At 40.5% G+C, this 15,717-nt stretch overlaps 1 protein-coding gene across 4 annotated transcripts in view; it reads right to left on the minus strand.

The window, feature by feature from the left end:
- Positions 1–15,717, minus strand: part of SORCS1 (sortilin related VPS10 domain containing receptor 1) — a 257,959-nt gene that overhangs the window by 206,503 nt on the left and 35,739 nt on the right. The window lies entirely within an intron of this gene.

Below are 15,717 nucleotides of genomic sequence, written 5' to 3' on the forward strand. Positions count from 1 at the left end.
ATTCAGTCAGTAAAGACAGTCATGTTCATCAGAAATAAAAGGTATGAAATGAGGTTCAGCTTTGCACAGGATGTGCAGAAAAACATCACCTGTCTAATGGGAATTGTGTAGCTATCACTCCCCTAAAAGCACTTATAATTTGAACACAACACGACAACTTGCTTTTCATCACTTCCCATGAGCCTTCTGACTGATGAAACTACAGGATTTGCAGCAGAGGCTGATGGTAACACCTGGCCATGGCTTAAGGTTGGTATTGGAGAGCCACGTCGTAGTTTAACTCCTGTCTTAGAAAGAATGTCCAAAGCTGGACTAGAGATGCTAGAACCTAACTTCTTAAACCAAAACAGGAAAAAGCTCTACATACTGATGCTGCTCACACTGTGTCTGTATTTCCACAGCAGGAGCATTAATTTCAGTAGTTGGTTGTGGTGGATGGCTGGTATAAGGTCACAATCCAAGATTCAGCCCATCATCCCCTCATCCTTACCAAAACTAGTTCATCCAGGTCTTGGACATGGTCTCCCAGTTCAGAGAAAAAATTAGGAAAGAAACTGTCAGAAAAAAATTTTCCTCCTATCCCAACAAACTGGTACTAACACCTGAGGGATATAAAACCCCTAGACCGCACGTTAGTGATAACCAGCACATCTACAAATTTAGGATTGCAAATATTTATTATCTCAATTCAAAATAAGGGGGAGCACCCAAACAATGCCAAGGGAAATGGGAAAGAAAATCCATCCCCAAGTTCCCTGAGATAAAATGGTGTCACAAGGACTAAGATTTTGGGAATTTTAGACTTCTGTGACTTCTGTGTTGATGGGAAAACAACATCAGAGGTCAGAGATGCTCTGTATGCATGTCATTACCTGCAACACCATTTCACTGCAGCTGACATGTCTACAGAAAGGATTTCCAGCTGCCAATGTTTACTGAGCTGAAAAAGGTCAAAGAAATAGAACTGACCTTTTCATGTGGGCCTGCTGGGTAAACATGAGGCATTGCTAGGCTTGAAAATGGATTAAAGGGGGCAGAGGGGGAGAAAAGCTCTCTTACAAGAGGCTCCATGGGTAAAATTCAGCAGTGCCTCCCTGCTCCATCTAGTGAGATCTCAGCAGTCATTTGGGCTTCACTTTGTTAAGTTTTCAGAGTAGGTGCTTTTGGCCAAGTGTCACATGTGACAGCAGGAGTGGGTCCCTACAAAGAGCAGCAAGTTCTCCTGCTCAGTCACCTAGGAAGGCAGACCCAAAGGAGGCTACAGGTGCACCCTGTACCTTACTGCTGTCACCATTGAGAGACACAGAAACAATTGCATTAATAGTTTGCATCAAATCTTGATTTGCCCATGGTTTGTTTAGGGAAAAGGCAGCACTTTGTATCTTCAGGCCAGGGACAGAAGCTGCCTTAGCTTTGCATAGCCAAGATTTCAGCAGCGAACTCCTCTCACACCCCAGCTCTTCAGCAGTAAAAATTACCCAGGCACTCTCATTTCAGCACACAGCACCATGTTATCTCTTCTGTCAGTGCTAATAAGACCTTTTTTAAAAGTTTCAATAGAACAGGATTGCAAAGAGTTCTATTTACCAGACACACTGAACATGCATGATCCAACATCAGCATGTCAATTCATCAGCATGCACAGGAAACACTGAGCAACTCCAAAAAGCTCAAATTATATGAAGGCAAGCTTAGCCCAACCCTCAGTATTTTTTTTTAATCTCAGACCAAAAGCTGGCATCCAGTTTTCAGGAAATAAGTATTCACAATGTTCAAGACTGCACTCAGAATGAGAGCAAGTGCAGGGTGATGTCCTCCTTTGGAAATCCTGACAACAGTGAGATACTGAGGAAAAGCACAGCACCAGGACAGCCTGGCCTTTGGATACAAAACAGATTGTTCTCTGTGGTTTTGGATCTTGTCTCACTGCTTCCAGACTGTGGAGGACATGCACAAAGTAGAATTAAGGTTCTTACACAAACCCAGGAGCAGCAATAGCTCCTGTGAAGTGGCAGGTTCAGTGCTGAGCAAACACATACCCTGCACTTTTGGAACCATAGCAAAATGTGTAGAAATACAGCTACTCAACTTGCTCTGGTCATATGAGCACGAAGCTGCTACTGTGAAGTCACAAATAAAAATGGACAGCAGCCAACAATATGAAAGCTTCATAATTCCTAGTTTTTTAATATAGCAAAACATTGGCTCAAAAAAGCATATTCATCGTAACTGTATCATTCTTCCATATCATGTTAAAATTCAACATTTTTGTGACTTAAAAGCCTGCTAAGCCAAGTGACTATCACCATGTGAAATGGACATGAAAATAAACAAGCAGGAAAAGAAATACAGACAGACCAGTAACACATTTAGAACAGTCCTGCCATTTGAAGACAACATGTCATTTCACAAGCCAGAGCAGTATTTCCCTTTGTGTGCATTTTTTTTTATTTTACTTTTTTCCTAGAACATTCAAGTGCATCTTTAATGTATTATTCAAACAGAAGCAATGATTAATTAATCAAAACTCCGTTGTATAGGGAGAAGAAAACAGGGCTCTTGTGCAACACCCGGCCAGATGCTCCAACTTAAAGGGAATGATAAGGGAGGATGTGTCAGCAATAGTGCTTAATTATGCAGTAAAAAAAGATGGAATTTCAGAGACAGCTTTTAGGGTTTTAGCAGCATCTCTTTTCAGTACTTCTCTTCACCATATATAAACCATGTGCCCCTTTGCATATCCCATCTACCAGAGACACTGCAAAGAGCCTTGATCCAATCTCACGGAACCCAGCTCACACAGAATCACTAGCAGCTGGATTCAAAACTGACCAATGTCCCTAAAATATGCTGCTTTAAATGACAGACGTCCCTTGTGTGAATCTCAGTACTTTTTAGGTAAGGAAGATGGTCTGTGTAACAAACCAGGAATCAAATCTGGAGTTAAGAAGGCTCTTCTCTGCTTTTGGCTTTGCTGAGCTATATAAGCCTGCTCGGTTCTTGGTGTTTCTCTTTCCTTTCCCACACTGATTCTTCTTAAGGCTTCTTAAAGAGAATTCAGCCCTCAAAAAAAGATTACCAAAAAAGAAAAAAGGAATTTAAAATTGTTTCAAATGCTTAAAATCATCCTAATATATTATCCTAATTTGGGACAGGTTTGAGCAGGGCTGTTTCATAAAGGGAACAAATTTCTTTTCAGGTTTGTTGTGGGCAGGAGAGGCATCAAAACCTGCAATACCTACAAAGAAAATGCAAACTGGGTATTAAGAGAAAATTTCCTGACAGCAATGATGTGTATGAGAACAGGTTAGTGAAATTTTCTATTCTCAGTAGCCCAGACCTTCTGAAGCACAGGCTGGATACATTTCTGTCCAAAATAGTTCAGGTTGAGTTGCTCTTGCCACAGGGAAGGAATGAGCTATATGAGCTCTCATGTCTTCCAGCTCTACTTTTCTACAACTGCACTTTTAAAAAATTTTAATAATAATTTTAATATCAGAAATTTAAAAGTTTCAAATTAGCATATCTTTTTCAAAGGACTGAGCTCTTCACTGTTTCCATTCATGAAAATATTTGTACTTGTCCTAGTTCAACTATACATAACAAATAGGTTCGTCTTTTTTGGTTTTTTAGTATTTTGCACAACATAACATTTTTGCCTCTGGTTAATACACCAAATCAGAAGCTACAGGAAAACATCAGCCCAAATAACTGATTTTTCCCCCTGTCATTTAAAGCACAAAGTAAGGTTTTAAGAGATTAAAAACCATGTAACAAAAATACGGAATGAAATAACTATTCACTATTTATCAGTCCTGAAGCTCAAAGACCAGCAATTTGGCTCCAACTAGTTATTTCTCTTGAGAATCACTATCTGATGCCCATAAGACAGCAAAAAAAAAAAAACCCAAACAAGCAAAAAAAAAACCAAAAACAGACCAGCTAGATGTACAGTGCAAGTACATATAGAATCTGAAGGCAGAGAATGTATCATTTTGAAGATTCAGATTTACTCACAGTTCTTTATCGTCCCCTCAACTCCATATTTCTTTCCCTATCTTACTGCATCCTTCTCAAGGTCACACTTTTCCACTTCCACAATCACACACATTATCAAACTGCAATATCATGACAATGATGTAGACAGCAACAGCAGTAGGCTCAAGAAGAGTTACCCATGAGGAGGAGTCCACCACAGCAATTCTTCCTCAGCCATACTGTTAAACTTTCTGATTTAACCACCTAAATGGGCAATATGGTTTTTGCTTTTCCCAAGAAAACATATACCAGTATGCAGAATACAACCACCAAAAAAATTACTGCAAAATTAATTACTAAGAAATATGCAATATGAGCAAAGACAGGTGCTTGCTGGACACTTCTAGGTGAGAATTAACCAGCAGATGCAGCTGCCCATCCTGAATTTAAAGAAATCATTTTGCTTATGTCCCTTAGAACAACAGCCAGTAAAATAAATCTGTAAAAAAGTAAAGCCAATTACTTGTTGTTTGTTCTTTTTCTGAAAGTTGACAATTGCTAAGGGCAAAGCATGATGATACTGAATCCACTCTGCTTGAATTAGCCATTATGTCCAAATGGCCTCAGGTGAAGCCAAGGTGACTGAGGAGGCCCCTGGAAGGCAGGTGGCCCTTCTGCAGGACTCTGCTCTTGAGCTAATTAGCCCTTTCAAGAAACAGGAATAATTAGTGTAATTTGAGTCCCTTGCTACAAAGGGCACATTACCTGCAGGTCCCTCTGCCTGGTGCTGCAGTGGGCAGACCTCGGAAGCTGGACAGCTGTGCTTCTACCAGAGTCATGTCTAGAACATACTGATGCTGGCAAATTGCAAATCCTCCTCAAAAAATTATTTTCCATGCTTATTGCTGCTCCTTCTCCATTTTGTTGTTAAAGATTAATTTTTTTTAAGACCTATGTGACTGGGGCTTTGGCTAGTTTCTTTTCTAGCACTTACATTCACATGGATGACACAAAATGGTTGTTAATGGGTATACTATGATGCAAAATGGGTTGTTATAGCATCTTTATTTTGATCAAAGGAGGTTAATTTTACTTAATACTAGTTATGACAAAAGCTAACCAATAGATTTCCCTATAACCTGATTTTTTTTCGTCTCACTTAATCAGAAATAACTGATTAGCAAGTGCCTGCAAGACTGGTGTCCTTTGCTTGGTTGGGAACACTGACGTGTCTTAATCCAGCTGGTCTAAACTCTTCCATTTTTTCAGAAGTTGGGCATCTCTCTTCAACATCTCTCCTGAATTCCCCTAGAGATACAAGCTCCTTCAAGCATGTGTATGATTGTGTCCTTTCTTCTCAGCATCCCCTCTGCTGCCCAAAACATTGTGCATCATTAATACTGGAGTCCAGACAGCCCTCAAACAAATAAGGACAGGCCCAAGAAGCAGCTCAAGCTGATTTTCTTTGCCCTAGTCAGTATGTACAGTTCTTTTTACATTTGCTCAATCATCTCTGTGAGGTGTATGACCAGGAGGTGTCTGTCTGACTCCACTTTGTGAGAAGCTCAGGAAGGAAAAAAACCAACTCACCAACATGTTTTCCCCTTTCCAATAGAGCAGAGCAGTTAAAAAGAGTCAGCAAATAGTCATTACAAACCAAGCCTTGCTCTCCACTTTTGCACATCAAATGTGGTGGTGAAGATGGTCAAAGTAACAAGAAGACAGAGTGGCAATGCTAGAGATGCCCTGAGGAATTCAGTCCATGTTTGGCATCCTTTAAGGGAGATGAAAAAAAATGAAGTCTTGCTTTTTTCTTCACTGGCAATGGAACAAAGCTATTTAATTTTAGAACAAGAATCATCTCATGTCTTTCTTCTAAAGGCAGGAAAAGGAAGGTTGGAAAGCCACAAATCTAATGTCCACAGGCAAAGCCATGGCTTTGTCACTGCTCATCACCAAGGAGTGGGGACAGGTGTCAGGTCTACAGTCGAATCCACCTCCAGCATGCCAGATGCATCCCCAGGCTTACTCCCTTGGCCAGTGTGGTCCCAAAACTGCCAGAACAGACAGCAAGGGGGTAGCTCTGCTCTAGTGCACCCTGGACTCCCTGTGCACACATAATCAGAGAGGAATGACTTTGCACTTGAATTCAGATTTCTGCTGGAACTCCTGCTTTGGACACAAACCCATGTAAGTGTCTCCAGTGTGGATACTCCAGGGGTCCATCTCTGCATATCCAGATGCAAAGGTCACAGCTGTACAGTCACACTGCCAGGTGTCTACCATGGCCAGTTACCAACCACTGATTGATTCTCTTAATTCAAGTGCCTGATCCCTCCTATTACAGCTCCTCTTCCCCTTGATGGCTCACATCACAGCCAGCAGTTTATCCTTCATCCTGAGGATCTAGGATGCTCTTTGCCAGCTGCATCCAATCTTACACCTATTCTTTATCTCCATTTCCACTAGCAAAGTACTTTGAGATAGCTCTTCATGCAGATCAAGGCTGAATATTTAAAAATGTATCACTTGTGAGCTCTTCCTCTGGGTCCTTCCCTCCAAGAAGCCCATCTGACTTCAGTATCTGATTTCTGAATAGAGGAGGGTACCCAGTTCCCTGGATCTGCTCCTGTTAATACAGCCCAGGATACTGTGAGCCATCCTCACATCCTCATGCACATGCTTGGCTTACCTGCAGCCCACCAAGGTGCTCCCTCTGCAGACCTGCTCCCCCCTCAGGCTGTTCCCTGGGGCTTCTTTCACCCCAGGCCCAGAACTGTTTAGGTCCTTCTGAATGGCAGCCCTGCCCTTGTGCTATTTACTGACTAGGACCCCAAATCTGGTATCATTTGGGAAGTGTTATCTCCAACAGTTTTTTTGTCACCTCCTACTTCTGTTTTCCCCTACACACAGCTGCTGAAAACTCCACCTGCTCATGGTTTCCTGCACTGTATGGCCATATAAAAGAAGCCATTCACTGTTCAAATATTATATGTCACTCACATCCTCCAGGATCATGAGTGAAATAAACTACAAAATTCATTAACACTTCTGCCTTCATGAGGCAGAAAAACAGCATTTTATACATTGCCTTTAAGGGTCCCTTTCTCTCCATGCACCATCCAACCTGAGCTGACAAAGAAAATTGGATGTAGCCTCACTGAAGATTTTTTTGAGCATTCCCCTCAGTTTGTGGTGGGTAAAAGCACAGCCAGGCTGTGCCACATTGAAAAGTGGTTTTGACTGTCACAAGTTTCTGAGGAGGTTTGTCAAAAGTGCCCTCACTTTGATTCATTAGCCGTTTGCCCTTATTTACAGTGTACCTGACTGCTTCACCCTTTCAGGATTTAATTATTCCCTCTTCCAACCAAGATGAAGTCTAAGGTTTGGCCTTGGGCCCCTCTGCCTGCTCCACATGAGCTCATTAAAAAGTTGGTGTTCTGTGAATGTAAGAAACAGATAAAGAGCTGCTAAGAGGTAAAACTGAAAGTGATAAAAACACTCAGTTTATGCAATTAACAAGACCAATGTTTATTTCTAACCCTTCCAGGATTAACACTTTTTTGCTCACTGGTCTTGCAATGGTTAATCATGGACAGCAATAACATTCTGCTACTCAGCAGCATTTCATGAGCTTCCTAACAGAGTTTAAAATAAAAACAAAGAAAGTAGGAGCACTTGTGTTAGACTCCCTTCCAAGAAAAGCCTGATCTTTTCTCCATTTTCCATCTATGCCTTCTCTAAAAGGGCAACAGGAAGCACACGGATAGCTCTGAAAGACCAACACTGAGATTTCTCAACAAATGCTTGTCTGTCACAGTGAAACCAACTTCCTGAGCATAAATTATTCATGTTCAAGGATAAAAGTATTGGAGTGGATAACCCAGAAGATTAGGACATTTCTTGCATGGCACTTTTCTCCTTCTGCAGGACAAGCTGTTTCTGTTATTTGTAGCTCAATTTTGCCAAGAAAGTTAAACTCAGCCAAGGCATCTAAAGGTCTTTTTGGATCACTATTTTGCTTCTCTCCCTATTACTGTGCATCATACAAAAAGCTTCTTTGATATTTCCACATCATTAATTCAGACCTGAAGCACAAAATACAGAATTCAGGGGTTTCAGATTATCAACCACCATAGATTCCAAACTATGACTTGCGCCAAATGGGAAATGGGCACCTGAACTCAGAACCTTCTTTCAATGCCAGTCATACAAGCCATGATGGAACTGTCTTTGGGTTTGTGTTTTAGGGGTGTTCTTTCATCATCTGCAGTGCTCATTGAGTAGCCTGGGAAGTTCTTAATGCTCTGTAATTGATGCCATTACCCAATATTAAAAAGTATAATCGCTCAGGGTTACACATATGGGGGAAAGAAAGAAATGGAATTGAACTAGGACAACTTTCTTCCTAAATTAAAAGACACCATTTGAGGGAACAGTAAGTTATGGGTTCACCCCCTCTGTGAATTACCTCATACATTTTTAGGTAAAACAGTGAAATCTGCTCTTGCTTCCATGTTCCTATTTAAGATGCAAATCCACTGAAGTAGCCACAGAGGTAAATTAGTTTGCACCCTCAGTTAGGGGTCAGATTCACCCATTTCTGCATTTTCTATAAACCTAGAAATTTAGGACTCTGTTCCAAACCCTGCCTATTACACATTCCCAGCTATCAGCAGCAAGCCTCTGGGCTGCTTTTTTCCACTGTTTCTCATTTTGTATTTTGATGCATGATTCATACAATATTTGATTTACCCCTTCATTAACTTGCCTCAAGTAGAGAAGGTTGAATGCTATTAGGTCAAAAGCATTTGAAAAATTTCCTTCTTTTCGGTTGATCTATTCAGTGAATCAATATTCTTCCTACTCAACCAGTTCTACTCTCAAGGGAAGTCAGATGTTCATGGCCCTGACCTTAAATACTGGCCCTTAGCACATCACTTAAAATGATAGACAGTAATTACTGAATTGGTGGACAGAACTGTCAGCTGAGAAAAAAAATAGGGAGAGACAAAGATGATTGGAAAAAAAGACACAGACACACTAAGATCAGACTAACAGGATCTCACAAAAAGAGTGATATATTGTAGCTTGCCTCTCATAACAAATACATTGGGATCTATTACTTTTATGAAAGCCTTTTTATGTTTCACGCTGGAAATTCTAATTATAAAGAACTTTGATTCAAATCCTTGTATATCAGACATTATCCCTCCTCCCTTCAACTCTTCTGGTCAAACCTTTGGAATCTCAAGAGCTCCAGGTTCTAGCTTCATGTAATCAAAAAGATACTGCTGCTATCTGGTATGAATTCAGACCCTGTACTCCAAGAAGAGAGCACTCTCTTAACTGTCTTTAGCACCATTGCCTCATTTCAGATGAACAGAACAGATGAACAGAACCTTTTAACTTTTACTAAAAACAAAAAAACACCAACCCAGGTGCTGGAGTGGTCACTGAAGCTCCTCAGTACCACAGGATCCACATTAGCATAATTCAAGACTCACAGATTTAGGATTCTTCAGTGATTCTGGTTACCCACCTCATTAAGTCCTGAAAAGAGCTAGGCTTGCATAGGGCAGGTGCTCTTACTCGCTCAAAGTCACATGGCTTCAAGATATTGCTACTCTGCTTCCAGTCTTGGCCTTTAAAAATTTAAATTACAGCTAAAACACTTTAAATCACAATGGAAAAGTATTTTCCCCCAGCATTTCTGTGGCTGGTAAACATTTTGTTGGCACAAGGCATTTTGCAAAAGAGACATTCTAATCCAGCCTACAAAACAAAGGTTGTGCCTCACTACTGACAAAAAGTCCAACAGTGCCACAGGCATTTTAATATACAGCAATTCTTTCCTGTTCCTACCTGCCTCTGAGACCAACAAAACGAATCAATGAAAATGTGAAGCATACTCCAGATATATTTCCTCCTTATCTCCAACTGAGAATGCCCTGAAACGCTCCTCACATAATCCATGTGATTTCCTATTGGCCTGCCACCTCAGCAAACAAGGCTTTGGAGCAGGGGTTAAACCACCAGCAGAGGGTTCAGAGAGGTCTGTTAAAAACATATATGAAAAAAAAAAAACCCTTAGCAACTGAAGGCAAAATTTTCAGTAGGAATTACAAACATCAACTTCCCTATTTTGGTGATACCTTGAAAAAGAACAGCTACAATTTCTCAAAACAATGTCCCCTTTTTCCAAGCCCTCTTCTGCACATTCAAGAGAATTTCTTAATCAAAGCAATTACTCTGAGGTCAATAGAGGAGGAAAAGTTGTGCTAGTCCTGGTCCAAGGAGAGCAGGAAAACTATCAGTTCTCAACAGTCATATGAAAAGAAACACATTTGTGAGCACAATGCAAAGACGTCTAGTTTTGCCACAATTAAGTTTTCACTGGAGCAGAGAAAGGGAGGTAGTGTTCCACGTATCAGAGAAAATCTGAAGGTTCAGAAAATAAGTTGAAATAGCACATAGGTGATGATGAGTTTTTCATTTAACTTTTCGCTGTGACAGTACAAGTGACACTGTGGGCTTCAATTGACACAGACGTTACCACCTGTTCCGCTTTTTCCCTACCTCCCACAGCCAGACTTGCACAAAATACATTGTGGCAATGAACACAAACACATGAAGCCCCCAAACTCTTACTGACCCTTACTACAGGAGAATTTAGCGAGGGGGAATTTAATTCGTTCTTCAAAGTACTCAAACTGAATTGAGGCTGACATGCAGGGAAAAAGATACTACTTTGCTTAAAACAGTTCCCCTGCCAGTGCTGAAAGCTCTTCCAGGGTACTTATCTCTCTGCTTTGGAGCTGAGGAGAAAGAGCAATGCTGGAGACAAGAGCACCCAGTTGGCACATCAAGTATTTCCAGGCAAAACACTTGCCATGTGCCTTCCCCAAGGTGACCTCCACCCACAATTTCAGCTGACTAGCTTTTCAGAGAGTTTGCAATGCATTCACCAAGTGGGCACATGTCCTTCATCTGAAAACTGCAGCCATGTGATTTATATAAAATAATCACCCAGAGTTGTTTTGACTGGACAGGTGTGTCCTGTGGTATGTGTCCAGAGCTACAGAAACATCTCCATAGTCTCCTCTACACAACTTATTTCATTATAATTCTGCTTGTCTATCAATAAACCCAAAAGCAAAACTCCCCATGGATGTCATTACAACTCAGCATAATGATATATTTTACTTGTATAACTCATTCTACTCTATGCTACACTAGAACAGATGCCTTCTTATTATTCTATTTAGAAATAAAGAAAATTAATTTGAAATATTTACCAGTCCAGGATGGTGTTTCTTACTCAATGCCAGTTTTAATTTACCATGTAAGTCTTAATTAGCAGATACGGTATTTTTATTTCAGGCAGCAACTGCAGGGTTGATTTAAATAAAAAGGTATTTAAAGAGAAGATGGCATTGATAAGTTCATTTTTACAAGTATACATTTACATGTTTCAGATAGCAATTATCAGCGTAATCAGCAAGGTTATTGCAGCAAGTTTGTGACTTCTAAGTCTTTGACACTTGTGGCAAGGTTCAGGACAGTTTTAGCTTATCGGGGGGAGAATTTTTTTTATGCAATATCAAATAAGTCTATCAGAGGTCAGGTCAAACATGGATTTGCTTTTAAAAAAATAGCTGAACTGCTTAGTCATAACAAGTACCAGGTCTACTTTAAACATCCTAATATTTACCTTTATGTGATAGTATTGTGACATGATAGAAAAGTAGCATCCTTACCCTGAAGATGTATAGCCTGCTTCTGGACTGCTCTCAACCTCAATAATGAGAGTCAGAGCACGAAACCCCAGTACTGTGGTAGATCTTTGATGACCCCTCTCTCCAAATATGCTCACAAGTGAGTGATTTAAGTTGGACTGTAATACAGAAAGTTCTCCTAAGATCTGGATAAGATGGTGATGGAATGGCCCTTTCTCTTCCTGATCAAAGAGGGAAGTCAAACTCTGTCTTTTAAGCAGTTGATGTTCCTCAGCTATCCACCACATGAAGAAAAGCCTTTGAAACAGTTAGTCCAAAAGGAAGTACATCTCACCTGTCAAGAAAGATGTGGCAAGAAAAGGTCTGCAGACTGCACTGGCTTTTAAGTGTTCATGAGCTCTTTGTGCAAGCATGAAAACATTATCATCGGCTTCCAGATCAAACTGCTGCACAGAAAAATACTATCTGCATGAGGGAAATTGTACCTGCAGATTTGAAGAAAGAAGCCTTCCTGACCCTTTAAATTCAGGAACAAGTTTAAAAAAGGAGCATATAAAAACTCAGGGTTAACAGAGTCGCTCATGATGGTCTGTCACCAAGGGCTGTGTTGGCAGTTCAGGAAGATCTGTGTGGATACAGTCTCCAAGAAATCTTGGGTCACTTGGAGCATAGAAATCATTGTTCATTGTCCACAGTAGATGCTACTTGTTACTTAAGACAGAATTTGAGATCATTCTAGTTTTCTAATGCTCATTGTCCAGACTGAGCTCACAGACCCTCGTTATTCCTGGTTTAAGATGAGCAGCTCCAGAGGGGGACCTTGCATGTCTGCTGGCATAGGATTGGGAACAGGCTGCAGGTCCAACCTGCTGCTAGCCAAAACTGACATCCACAGTTAAACACAGACTGGAATGAAATACTTCTGACCAAAAAACATTAGCTCTCTTGCATTGCAGAGCCATTGCTGGATATGTAACCTAATAGTTAACGCTTGACAGGTTTCTGTATTGTAGAAATACAATTTCAGCCAGCATCACCCACACTCACTGAAACTCAAAACCAGATGCACAGCAGAGGAAGACAGCAGGTAAAATATACAACTTGGCCTAGTACAGAACCTGAAGATCAATAAAACTTTTTTAGCCCATGAAAGAGCAAGATACCAGCACAAGACAAGAAAACAAACTCTGCTAGATTTGATTCTCGCCTTTCTCATGGACAAGTCAGCAATATCAACGCTGCAGCAAGCATAGTGCCAATGAAATGTCAACATACAGAAGCTAAGTTAAAGAAAAATTCCCAATTCCCACTGACTTTGGCACAAAACTTCTCTTACAAGGTAAACTTTTACTTCAGCACATAACTGCACAGTGATACCAACTAGAAAGTTGTGTAGAATTTACAAAGAAGCTTCCAAAACCCAAGACCTTTGTTTGAATATTTCATTCAGCAACACTGAGTTCAGCAGCAGATAGTAACAATGTAAACTTAACTCTAAAAATTACACACAATTTTTTATCATCAAGTGATAAAATTACTTTTTGTCCCACTTTGCTCCCATACCTCCTGTCTCTGCCAAGACTGAACTCATTAGAAAAATTTTTTATTAAATGTATCTACTCTAAAATAGTTTTCCCCAGGAATAATTACAAAAGAAAGACCTTCCATTTATATTTGATTAAATCTGAAAAAAACTTTACTGTAACCAAAGGTAATTTAGCCATTCCACCAAGAACTTAGTATGCAATGCCAGTGATAAATTTCAGGAAGTTGCCTGCATTGGGTCTAATCTTTTTAACAAATAGAATTTGAGGAACTTTCTGTTGTATTTCAAAACAGAGTTTCAATTGAAAAGAAGACTCAGCAATGTTTCCTTCACCCTCTTAAACTAATGAAGGCCCAATCTACAGGATCATTAGGAGACAAGAATGGTTCCAAAATGTCTGAGAGCTTTGTATCAGGCTGGTTGAGAAAGCAGTAAGTTCTTTTTGTGCCATACTTTCAGACTAGCAAGGGGAAAAACATCTCCCCATTAGCATCAACAGTAAGGCTCATGGTCTTCAGTGAGTACTGGATTTCAAAGGGTGTTTGTTACTCAGACCAACTTCAGATACCTTGTAGAAAAACAACTGCATGTAATACTTGACGTAAGTATTGTGGCAAAAGAAATAACTGACTTTAAAAATGCTGGTCCCTCCATAGGGTGGAGTAGTCAAGTGCCATAGAGAGGAGTGGCATGTTAGAGTGGTGGATGGAAGGTGGCGGAGTTATGTAGAATTCAACATGGACACAGCCCAGCTCACAGGGGACGGCAAAATAAAGAGACATTAAGGCACAAGAACAAATATCACAAGACATTGGTGGTCTATATAATTGAAAGAAAATTTTAAAAAATTAGAATGCTGAGAACATTTATCCATAGTTATGTTTTGGGGCTTTCCCCCTCCTTTGTTTTCTTGGATTCTTTCATTAAGCACTACATTTTTCCTTTGGAAAGTTAGTGCTTTTCACACATACTAGAAGAACAAAACATCATTTAAAATTGCTTTGTCAAACATCCATTCAGGGTCCCTTCATCACTGTACTTAGTTCCCTCCAGTTCCAATACTGAGCAGACCTGAGTGGCACTTCTGAAATAGGCACAAATATCTTTTTTGCACATTTTCCCACATAATCATTCCTTCTCCAGTATGAGAGTCCAACATGCAATGCATTCTCTGGGTTTACTGTTGTCAGTTCACTTATTTGCAACTTAAGTGTTATTCAGCAGCTCATGCTGAGCTGCCTTTCCTTACTGTGAACTGCTCCTGGATTTGTATTGCACTGCTATTTGGTTTGCCTTTAAAAAAGAAGAAAATGGGGGAGGTGGGGGGGTGTCATTCTGTTTTCAAACAGGCCCCTGATATTTTGGAAAATAAATGTGAAGACACTCAGAAGCATGATTGTTATTTTCTTTTTAAATGGCAAAATAGACAACTTTTTTTTTAGCTTTGTTTTGCCAAAGTTCAGGAAGAGCATTCAGTGAAGTGGTGAATTCAAACAATTGTCTGGACTGTGTGCAGAATGAGAGAGCCAGGGAGGAAGGGACTGTTCTCAGCTCTGCTGGTAAGCTGGGTGCATCACTCACCCCACACTGCACTGCTCTTGATCTCAGCTGGATATAACCCCTCTGAGACACATTGTCTGGTCTGTGGATTTTTATCACCTAAAGGAATTGTTCCAGTTGTCTGCTCTGGCTCCCCCCAAGGAGTTCAAAGCAAATCCTTGAAGTATAGCACAAACTATCTTACATTAATCCATAGAAATTCCATGGTTTGGATCCCTGATTTTATTTGAGCTTTCACCCATTTTTCTCATTCTTCCAGACCTCTGTTCAAATATCCTCTTCCCTCTTCTGACTGCCTCCTGGACATGTCCCCTTGCAATCCCTTTGTCTCCTCCCTTCAGCTCCAAACTTTATTCTGGGGGCTCTCTGTGAGCAGCTGTAGCAGTGGAGATTGTTAATAGAGCAGGAATTGTCTGTACAGTGGGAACACAGCCATGACTCCCTCTTAAAGGACTACAGCAGCTCACCTGCAGCCAGCTGAGGTCCCATTCTTTGCAGGAGAAGTGCAGATATGGCAGACAGGACCCAGATGTCCCTTGTCACACTCAGTAGGTGGTACTTAAAGGCCAATTTTCTAAGCAGCTGTTTTGTTGGTAACATTTTGTGAAGTAGGCTGCGCTTTCCAGGTGAAAAATCCAACCATGCACAAAAGCTGCTGTAACACCACATTTCATGCTTTGGATATGGGATTTGCAAGGCAGATGAAATGGTAATCTTTGCTCTCAGCTACTCCATTGATTGGAGCTGTTAATGCTGCACATGTGTGAACACAATCCAAAACTAAGGCCAAACCTGCCAGAGCTGAGCCAGATCCCCCACTAGTAAAGGGGGAATTTGTAGCAGCTGACAATCTACAATTGGAAGGTTTAGTTTGAACAAGCAAGGTTTTGATTT

The sequence above is a fragment of the Molothrus aeneus genome, chromosome 8, assembly GCF_037042795.1.
Source record: "Molothrus aeneus isolate 106 chromosome 8, BPBGC_Maene_1.0, whole genome shotgun sequence".
Lineage (NCBI taxonomy): Eukaryota > Metazoa > Chordata > Aves > Passeriformes > Icteridae > Molothrus > Molothrus aeneus.